Below are 10170 nucleotides of genomic sequence, written 5' to 3'. Positions count from 1 at the left end.
AGTGGGCTGCATTCATTAAGGGACATGTCTACCAAGTCTTCCTCTTCCTGCTGGGACAGAACATTATTGTGTTGAGCCTTCCAGGCCCTGAGTATGCAACCTGACATGCTGTTTCTGTCCTTATTCTCTCCTTTAGCCTCCTTGGTTCCAACCTGTGTTTTCCAATTCCCCTCCAGGGCTTCTCTTTGTGCCCTTAGATCTTTGAATAATCCTTCAGGAAGCCACATTGAAAGCCCTTGATTCCTTTATTCTTCTGTTCCAGAAGAGCTTCTGTCTATCTCTCCCTAATTGCAGTGTCTCACAGATATCCCAAGGCTTTTTTTTCCCCTGTACCATAGATTTGTTTGTATTATTTCACTGTCTGCTGCTGGCAATGGCAGTACATTGCACCTGGAAAGTTCTGAGGACCTTGAAAATAGATTAACGAATGTACATCCCGTGTTGTTTATGAAATTAATGACTACCATCTCTTGTTAAGTGGTAAGTTCTTTAATATTCTTTACTCTGTGCCTGTATGAAATTGGTTCTATGTGTCCATGAAAATAATGGAGAAGCTTCTTTTTCTCTTTCAGCTTTGCCTCCTGTTCCTTAGAGGTGGATAGATCAGTTTTCATCTATAGAGCCCCAGGACAGGAGTCACAAATCTATAACACCAGAGTGACAAATAAAAGAGAGGGAAGGCTTAAGCTACTTGTGCCTTGGGGATAGCATTTGAGATTATTCTGTAAATTTGCCTTTGGGGTTTGCTTGGGTCTGCATGGAAGAACCATATGCCTGTGTACCCTGAAAACAATGTACATTATTATTATTATTATTATTATTATTATTATTATTTTGTTCTCATTTTATTTACACAGTGAGATAACTGGTACTACCAAGAGCTGTCCATAAAGCTGATCCTGGAGAACAGCAATAGCTAACATGGTTTGGACACTTCCTATGGCTTAGGTACTGTGTTTCATCTGAACTGTTTTCCATTACAAGATCCAGACATGAAAGTCTGGTTACTCTCTCAAAATCATCAGGCTTGTAATGCCAAGATTTGACCTTTAACCACAGCCCACCATCACTGTGGAGGATAAAAAAGGAAGAACTTTCTCATTCTCTCTCTCCCTTCCTAATTTATATCCCCTTTCATGATTTTTTTTTTTAAGAGAGAGAGAGAATTTTTTTTTAATATTTAATTTTTAGTTTTCGGCAGACACAACATCTTTGTTTGTATGTGGTGCTGAGGATCGAACCCAGACCTCTCACATGCCAGGCGAGCATGCTACCGCTTGAGCTACATCCCCAGCCCACATGGTTCTTAAAAGAGAATCTAAGCCTAAATTGCTTTGGTAGGTCACAGATTGTGCTAGGTCACAGGTAGTCCAACGGTAGCATGTGTTGGAATTACCTGGAGGACTTGTTAAAACAGAGAGTTTGGGGTCTACTCCAGAGTTTTGGGTTCAGAAAGAACTATTGAGATTCTAGGCGAAACTGATGCTGCTAATGCAGGGTGCACACTCTGGGGACTGCTTGGCCCCGCACTCCCTCCAGACCTTGGTAGATTGTACACTGTAACTGTTGCTTTCAGAGCACCAAATCTAGGTCACCTCGCTTCTTTACGCCAGCACTGGCTTCCTTTTGGCCCCATCTTATGTGAATGAGAGAATGAGTTTCTGTGACTGTAAGCTGCTTCTTGGGGCATATGGCAAGAAGTAGAACTTAGGCATCTCATTTTTCATTCCATTCTGCAGATGCTAAAGAGAGTCCAATCACTGTCCCTCTCTAGCTCAGGGCTCACAAACTGGTTTGTTCACTTTCCAACTCAAGCTTCTAGGAATGAATGAGTTCCAGGGGATCATCTTTTGCTTAAAAGGAGAAACTGTGTCCCAGGAGAGGCCTGTAACGGAACACCAAGGAGGGCGGGCCTGTTTGTCTCTGAAAACAAGATCCCGACACTTACATCCAAATTAAAGATCTCTGAACTTGAATGGGGCTGGCTAATATTTCTCTTCCTTTCCAGGTTGGCTGAGCTTATAAATATCAATTATAAGGCTGAGTAAATTACAGGGATGCTGAATTTTGAATTGTCATAGCCCTTTAAAGTGTCTATATAGGGATAATAAGGAGATTGTGAAAATCTGCTGAAAGAAATCCTTCACATATTTATAGATAATTAATACAGAGAACGGAAACTGGAAATCAGCACTGAATTTTTTAAAGCAGTAATTTAAAAATGCATTATGGCAACACATTAAGTTAGCAGTTATTCAACAAGGAAATGTGAAGATTATTAAGCTAATTAAAGGTAATAAAAACAAGTTAAGGTAGTCTGCATATAACTTTGAAATTAAAAAGAAGGAAAAAAAATCCTTTCTTTAGTCTTATTCCTTCAAGGCCAGCTAAGTCACAGATGGCAATTAATACATCGATAAGTCACTGGATTTTTATGTAATAAGAAGAGATTTCTGTATAAAAATATATTCCCTGGAGAAGCACAAAAAGCATATCAGGAAATGTTTCCACGTAACCCTAGACCCTTTAGCAGGCCCTGGTGGGCGCACGTGCGCCTCTCTCCCTCACCGCAGGATGAGTGATTGCCAGTTTGGGAACTTGATCTTGGAAAACTTTCTCCATTATATCTGATCCCACTCAGCCCTCAGATCCAGTGGCCTCTTTCCTTGTCTTTGGGCTCCCTTGCACTTCACATTCTGTGACAGCGACTTGAGGGATGTCTTCTTATGCTTCTCTCCCCTTGCTTTTAGATCTTGCTCTCTGCATGGAGCCACCATTGATGTTGGATGGGGCTGCACACTGCAAGTGGGAGGCTGACATTGCTGGTGAGAATGGAAATAGACACTGCTTTGTGGTAGACATTTCAGTTAAGTATGCTCAGCTCTGCAGGGTTTGCAGGTTTCTTTAGGGAGAGAAAACAGAGAAGGGGAGGAAGATATTGAAGATGATTATTCAAGAATAAAAAATAACATTTATCACCTGCAACAGGATAATATATTTATGGCCAAATTTGTTTTTGTTTTGTTTTGTTTTGATTTTTTTTCCCAATTATTGGGAGCTTGGAGGTGGCAACAGGAGGGAATAACCAGACCCCAAAATTAACTATATCCATGTCTGCCAGCACAATTAAAGAGATTACTAAATGCTTTGGGAGGAAATCTTGGGGGTGTTTATTGTAGCAAAGGACTTTGCAATTCCAAATTAAAGCAAGCTCAAGATTATTAATTCTGCTACAGGAGCCTTGTAAAATTTATCGTTGAACAAACTGAAGTGTGCACAGCTAAATGGGGTCAGAGGGCAAAGCTTATCATAGGTAGAGTTGTCCAACTTACTGGAAAAATGGAGCTTAACAAGAAAAAAACACTAATAAGAAATCAGAAATAAAGTATCAAAAAGAATTCCCATTTGCCTTCAATTCTGCTCAATTACGAAGGGCATATTTTACAGGTATAGAAGTAAACATTGGACCGTTTAGTCCTAAATAGTGTATTTTCGTTCACTAGATTCAATAAAACTCTTTATGAACTTAGCCTCTCCTAAAAATAGGGGGAAAATCATCCTTGAGAGCAATTTGGTTCAATACTTAAGAGATCATTTTAATATTACAAGTTCTTTAGTTGATGGTTATGCAAACTGTACCTAAGTTTTTTGTAACCTTCATTCTAAGATTCAACATAGGGAACATTTCTTGGGAGAGCTAGTACATTTATATCAGCAAGGTCACACTAGGAATTTTAGGAGGACAAGTAAAAAATGACTTTCTTAAACAAAGGGGATCCTTCTTGGTCATCAGAATGAATGGTTGGAAAGCCAGAAGGCGGCCGTGGTTCTCATTACAGAGCCTGCCTTTACAAGCAATTCCTTTTTCCAATTATTTCCACTTTTCATTAGAAGTCTTTGCAGTTGTTGTGCACCTCATTAAGTTCACTAAGATGCTATGCACTTAATCTCCATGCTGTAATTTGTGGTAAATTGTTTGACATTAAACCTAGCTTTCTGAGGATGAGATTCCTGAAGGTTTTCGCTGCCCTTCCCCTATTTCAACCAGTTACCTTTTCGAAGACTGAACAAATTAATGTAATTAATGTAATTTGTAACTCAACTAGTCTCGATTATTGGAACTTTGCTCGGGGAGGTTGGTCAGGCCCTGGTGCCTTCTGAGTGCCTGATCATCATGACCTTCTGGAAACCTATTGGACTGCTTGTACAATGCCCCTCCCCATCTGGCCTCCACTTTCATTCCTGGGTAACCAGTTGGCTAATTGAATACTTTCCCTCATAAGACGTTTCCACTTCTCAGTCAGAACTTTCCTCTGCTGATTTATAACAAAGAGTATTTTCTCCACTGGGTGTTTGCACATTGCAGGTATTTGTAGCTTTTATCATTTGCCCCTCAGCTATTGCTCAGCCGGTTTCCTTGATTTGCCTCCTTTAATCTTTTCTCATCAGCCAGTCACTTCCAATTTCCCCTTCCTTTAATCACCTTCTTTGAACTCCGTCCTGGTTTGGGGTCTTCAGGTACCCAGGACACAACACAGCGGTCTAGATGTGGGCCTGATCCTATCGTGTGGGTGAGGAAGGGGAAAGAGCAAAAGAATCTTGGATGCATCTTAAACTCCTTCTCATTTTTATTTGAAAAGCAAATCTTCCTGGCTCTTTTCCTTCAATGGGAAGCTAGGATGGGTCTTCTGTCACCCCCTTGTCATAGCACAGCCGGATGATCCCCACTTTTCAAAACTAGTGAAAGCCTAAGACTAAGAAGCAGGCTCACCTTCTGGAAAAGCAGCCCATGAATGTACCCACCATGAGCCCATTCTGACCCTGAATTTTCCAAGGGATTTTACTTTGCATTTCCTGCCTCCCCATCAGCTCACAGAGCCTGGGAGGGTCCGAGTGTGATCACCAGCAGTCTGGCAAGCATCAGAATGCTGTCGAAACTTATTGCTAGATCACAGCATTTCCTGGGATGCATTAGTGCATGTTCCAAATACAATCTCAGCGTCAGGCTGAAGTAAACTCCAGGGCATTCTGCAGAGTTCAGCAGCACAGCTATGGGAAAGGGGGTCTGGTATTGCTGGTTGGGAGGAGAGGGAAGCCGGGCACTCTCCTGTTACCTTTAATCCCCATATCAGCAATGAACCTGATGAGGTTCTACATGAGGTTAGAGAATGTAGAATATGTCATTCCAGTGAATGACAAGGCTTCATACCCCTGCCACTTAGGTTGAGGTACGAGGACCTTGCCACTCATTAGAATTGAAAATTGGGCTAGTGTTACAGACAGGAGCAGATCGTTCAACTGTACTTCCAGGGATTCTATTAAATCCCCCGCGGTTTCCCAGGGAAGGAATGCTGTAGCTTTAGACCCTTCATCTGCTCAGGGACTGAGTTTTTCATTTCTCAGCTCACCCTCTTCCCTAGGCATAAATTGACCTGAATTGGAGTCCTATGACTATCAATTTGCACTTTCCCTTTGTACTCTCTCTTCTCTCCTGCTACAAACGTGTAGACCCATGACAGGAGATTAATATGGAAAGAGAACTTTACCCCCCTGTTCCCTCGCTCCTGCCCACTTCTGCCTTTCATTTCTTTCTCCAAGACTTATTTTAGTTCAGCAAAAGCCTGCAAGTCCATTTAACAAAGGATTCTTCCCGGAGCTTCCCTGAGTTTCCTGCCCACGGGTGACCTGTTCTTCCAGCACTTGATATTTGTCACTAAGTGATTCTGAATGTTGATCTTGCTTCTTTGAGTCAAGAGGGAACAGTGTGCCTTCAGGTCAATATCCCTCCTAACCACAACAGAATGTAGGGTCTCATTCTCAGACAGAAAGCAATGCATTTGTTCAAAGACGAAGAAAACATAAAAGGGGATGAGGCTAAGGCTGGAGACGGTTTCTGGGCGTTCACAGGTAAGCCGATACTTTGAGATTCTTGGAGATTAGTGTTCTATCAAACAGCAGAACATCTTTGGCAAGAAGAAACCTAAGGGATTAATGGTGGTGTGGGGCGGGGGAAGCTAACTGCAGAAGTATGGGGGACAGATGTGTACAAAGGGTGTAAAAGTCATTCTTTTTAGAGCTGGGAAAAGTTTAGACATTCTGGGGATTGAGCCAGATAAACTTTAGCTTGAGCCTTTCAGATCACAGATTACAACAAGCACCGACAAGTTTAATCGTTGTGGATGGGAGGTTAAGGCACACACCCATGTATACCCAAGTTTGTGTGTGCCTGTGTGTGTGTATGCTCACAAACATACCCACACAAGCACACACAAACACAGCAGCACTGTTTTGTGTCTTGTTTTTCTGGTAAGTTCATGTCATTGCTGATTGCATAGGGATAAAGAATCATTGGAGCAATAGCAGAAATCGCAGGCATGTGCTATAAACTATTTGAAAATAATCAAAAGAGAAGTTAACTTTGAAACTTAGCTGACACTTTGAAGACAGCATATAAGAGAATAAAAACAACACCAGAGGGCAAAATGTAGCTCTTTGCACAGTCTAAACATTACTGCTGGGCGGGTGGGGTGGGGGAGATGAATTGAGAAATTCAATCATGAGGTTAAAAAATAAATGAAGTTTCAACAAAATGCATTTGTCTGGGTACAACAGGCTGGTTTTAAGTGTTAGAGGGAAACAAAAACCAAAACGTAAGTTGCAAGGTTGATATCAGGGGATGTTTTTCAGTTCCGTACTTTAGAGTAACAGGAATGCTGCCATCACTGGCGTATTTCCCACCATTCTGGTGGGTCTGGGGCAGTGGGGGCTCCTCTGTGCCTCACAGCATCTCCGGATACTCACTTGGTCTCATTTGCCCATGGTCCTGGGATGTCCAGGAAAACTCACTTGAGTGCCGGGGACTCAGATGGGGACTGCTGTAAACTAGGACCTCCCTTCCTAAACCAGTTTTCCAGATCTAGGAATAGATTTTTAAACAGTGACCCATGGAAAAGGATAACAGACAACTCAGAGGAGAAGAGATAACTGCATTGTAAAATGTAAGAAATTAAAGACAGACCAAAAAAGGAAAATATTAAAATAAACGTGATGGTGTCACTGTCAATGTTTTTCTCTCCTATCAGTGATGTCTTTGGGCTTCATATAGCCAGTGTTGCTTTAGACCTTACTCATTCTACCTTAGAATTCACTTTTCTGATTTCAGATTAAGGGGACTAGTTCACAGCATCAGTCACCAGGAGAGAGAGGGAGAACCAGATAGCAAGAGCTGATGGAATGAACTGTAAGACTAGGCAATTAATTTAGGAAGAAAGGGAAGAATCATTTGCTCACTTTAAGTTATAAAAGGATTTCGGTGGACAGAGTTGTACCACTAGAGCAAAAGCAAGGCCCCAGGTTAACCACTTGGTCTGTTGACAAAGGTTATGAGACCTCAGATGAGGACAAATGGCCATAAACCTCTACTTAATATCCTTTTCAACTTATGGAAAGGGCTAGAAAATCTATCTTGGCCTGGGATTTCCTCATCCTGATGCATATACATTTCTGTTTGTTACACTCCTCCTATTATTATTACACAACCCAAAGTGAGGAGAAGAGTAGGCCATTAGCCATTGCTACCTGTTTTGTCTTTTAAGAGGGTGATGTTTTCTAAGTATCATGAAAGATCTGATAGTCAGTAATTACCAAACAGTTAATGTCCATGTCCCTTTATTTTAATAGCACCATCAATTTTATAGATGAAAGTCTGAATGAAAACCTCAGGAAACTTTGCTTGTAGGCACTGAGCCAAAGTAGAATCACTATGCTGGGGAGCTTCATAGGGTGTGAATTCATTGGAACTCATGTGCATCTCAGTTTGTCAATACTCACATATTTGCTTTCTATACTGATTTTTTTAAAAAATAGCCATTGATATTAGAGGTAAATGGCATCAAAAATATTTGTAGATAGATAATGCTTGGCTTCAGTATCTAAAAAAACTTATGTGGGCCAAATGTGGAAACCAAACTCAAAATTGGAACAGAGAGAACAACAATCCATAGGAAAGGAGGAAAGTAAACCAGGAATCAGAATCCCTGGCCCTGAGTTCTGGCCTCATCTGTTTCTTTGTGACCTTGGGTAACAGTGTTTAATCTTCCCACACCCTGTTTTACATGGTTGTACAATATAGGGGCTTAAATGACTATTTGCTTCCATCTCTCTCTCCCAACAATTATACAGTAGAACATTCTGTGTTAGCTTCTGCTTTATTTGGGTAGCTCCCAAATTACTTCAGTGTTTTAAATTGGAAAGCTTTACTATTTCTATGACTTTTTGTTATCCCCAGAAGTCTCAGAATTCTATAGATTTTTAGGTTGGAAAACACCTGAGATTATCTGGCTCAGTGGTTCTCAGATTAATGCATGCTCAAAATGCATTGGAACTTGTTAAAATCATGAGTCTTTTTACCCCACTTTTAGAGTGAGAGTTTTTTTCTCTTATACTGTAGGTCTGGGGTATTTCCCCTGATATGCATTTTTACCAAGTTTCCCAGTGAGGTTGATCTACTGGTCCTGTAAACTCATTTTGAGAACCATACCCTTCTAACTATTTAGTTACTAGATTGGGGAAGGGCCTAGCAAAATCAATTGAGTTACTCATGCTTACTCATCAATTTAGCAGCTGAACCAAGACCAGCAAAGCCCTGGTCTCCTAGATGCTGAGGTCAGAGCCTTTTCAAGGATACCACAATCCTCTCTTTTGAATTTAGGTTATATGATACGGACTGCAAAATCCAAATGAATTTATTCCAATCCGCACTGCTGCTCAGATTAGCTTTGCTCTTCTGTTGAGAGAAAACTTTTTTAAAGTCAGCAACAAAGAGTCCAAATACCAAATAATTCTTGTTTTCTTTTTCATGAACTTTTTCTTGTTTTCTTCCCCAGTTCCCTCTGATTTGTGGACTACACCATGATGGAGAAATAAACCTGAAATCAGTCAAGGACAGCAATACTTACGAGTGCAGGACTCCACCACAGCAAAGACAGATAGAACCTAACAGCCCAGCTTGCTTCTATTAAATGCACTTTAAAAAATATTTCCATGATCAATTTTTAGCTTTTTATTAACATAAAAATCTATACTGAACAGGTTTACATCTCATAAAAGCTTTTGGTCAATTGAAAATCTTATTTATCTGAAAACAAACAAACAAAAAAACCTCTAGATCCTGATAGTGCAGAAATGAGAAGGTTCTATTCTCACGTTTTCAGAAATAAGCATAAACAATGTGCTTTTGAACATAGCTGAGATATCAAAGAGACCAAGAGGTTTCCCTGGATGGACAGAATTCACTCCACACTCCGAGTGTGCTATGGTGCTTTCCTTGTCTTCTGGAATAGTCCTGGGATCTCTTTCCTTCCAGGTTGGTCACTCATGCTTCTAGTGTGAGCACAGACCTGGGTACTCCCTAGGATGGCTCTCAGCAGCAAGTCCCCACCTCTTGCTGTTCTTGCCTCCCTGGATCCCTCCCCTTGAGTGTGGGCTAGACCTGATCACTTACTTCTCATTACAGGCTGAGCATCACCAGTCTGAGAATAGGACATCCAAGCTGATCCAAAACTTCTTGAGCAGTGACATGATACCACAAGGGGAAAATTCCACACCTGACCCAATGTGTCCTAGTCAAATTGCAGGAGCACTAAAAATGTATAAAGTCGCCTGTGGGTTATGCGCATAAGCTGAATAGGAAACATAAAGGAACCTTGAGTTTAGACTAAAATCTTATCCCTGTAACATCACATAAGTATTCACAAATGTTTTAAAGTCTGAAAAAAAAAAAATCAAAAGCTCAAATACTTGTGGTCCCAAACGCCTGGGATAAAAGACACTCAGACTGTAATGGAATACGACAGATGCTACGGGATGACACTTTCAACAGTGGGTCTCTCAGGTCCTGATCTTCTTGCCTCTCTTGTTCATAGTGGCCATGTTGTAAGCTGCCCTATGGAGAGGTCTGATGGCAGGAAATAGGGCCACCGAGGACAGAGGCCCTGCCTCTCTGCTCACAAGGAGCTGAATTCTCTAATAACCATGTGAATGAGTTTGCAAGCTGGCTTTTCTGTCAAAACTTTCAGGTTTTATTCTCAGTAGATTTTGAGATACCTTGAGGCGAAGGCATCCAGGTAAGCTGTGCCCAGATTCTGGACCCAGAGAAACTGTGAGTTAAGA

The 10170-nt window shown here is 41.1% G+C and overlaps 1 long non-coding RNA gene across 1 annotated transcript; it reads left to right on the top strand.

Annotated features, from left to right (window-relative positions):
• Nucleotides 1–4378: 4378 nt before the first annotated feature.
• Nucleotides 4379–9037, top strand: LOC144365637 (uncharacterized). Its single transcript, XR_013424328.1, has 2 exons — nucleotides 4379–5907; nucleotides 8886–9037. It is a non-coding gene; the product is annotated as an uncharacterized LOC144365637 (long non-coding RNA).
• Nucleotides 9038–10170: the final 1133 nt, after the last annotated feature.

This window comes from Ictidomys tridecemlineatus, chromosome 7, assembly GCF_052094955.1.
Source record: "Ictidomys tridecemlineatus isolate mIctTri1 chromosome 7, mIctTri1.hap1, whole genome shotgun sequence".
Taxonomy (NCBI): Eukaryota; Metazoa; Chordata; class Mammalia; order Rodentia; family Sciuridae; genus Ictidomys; species Ictidomys tridecemlineatus.
This window is presented reverse-complemented; position numbering and strand designations above follow the sequence as displayed.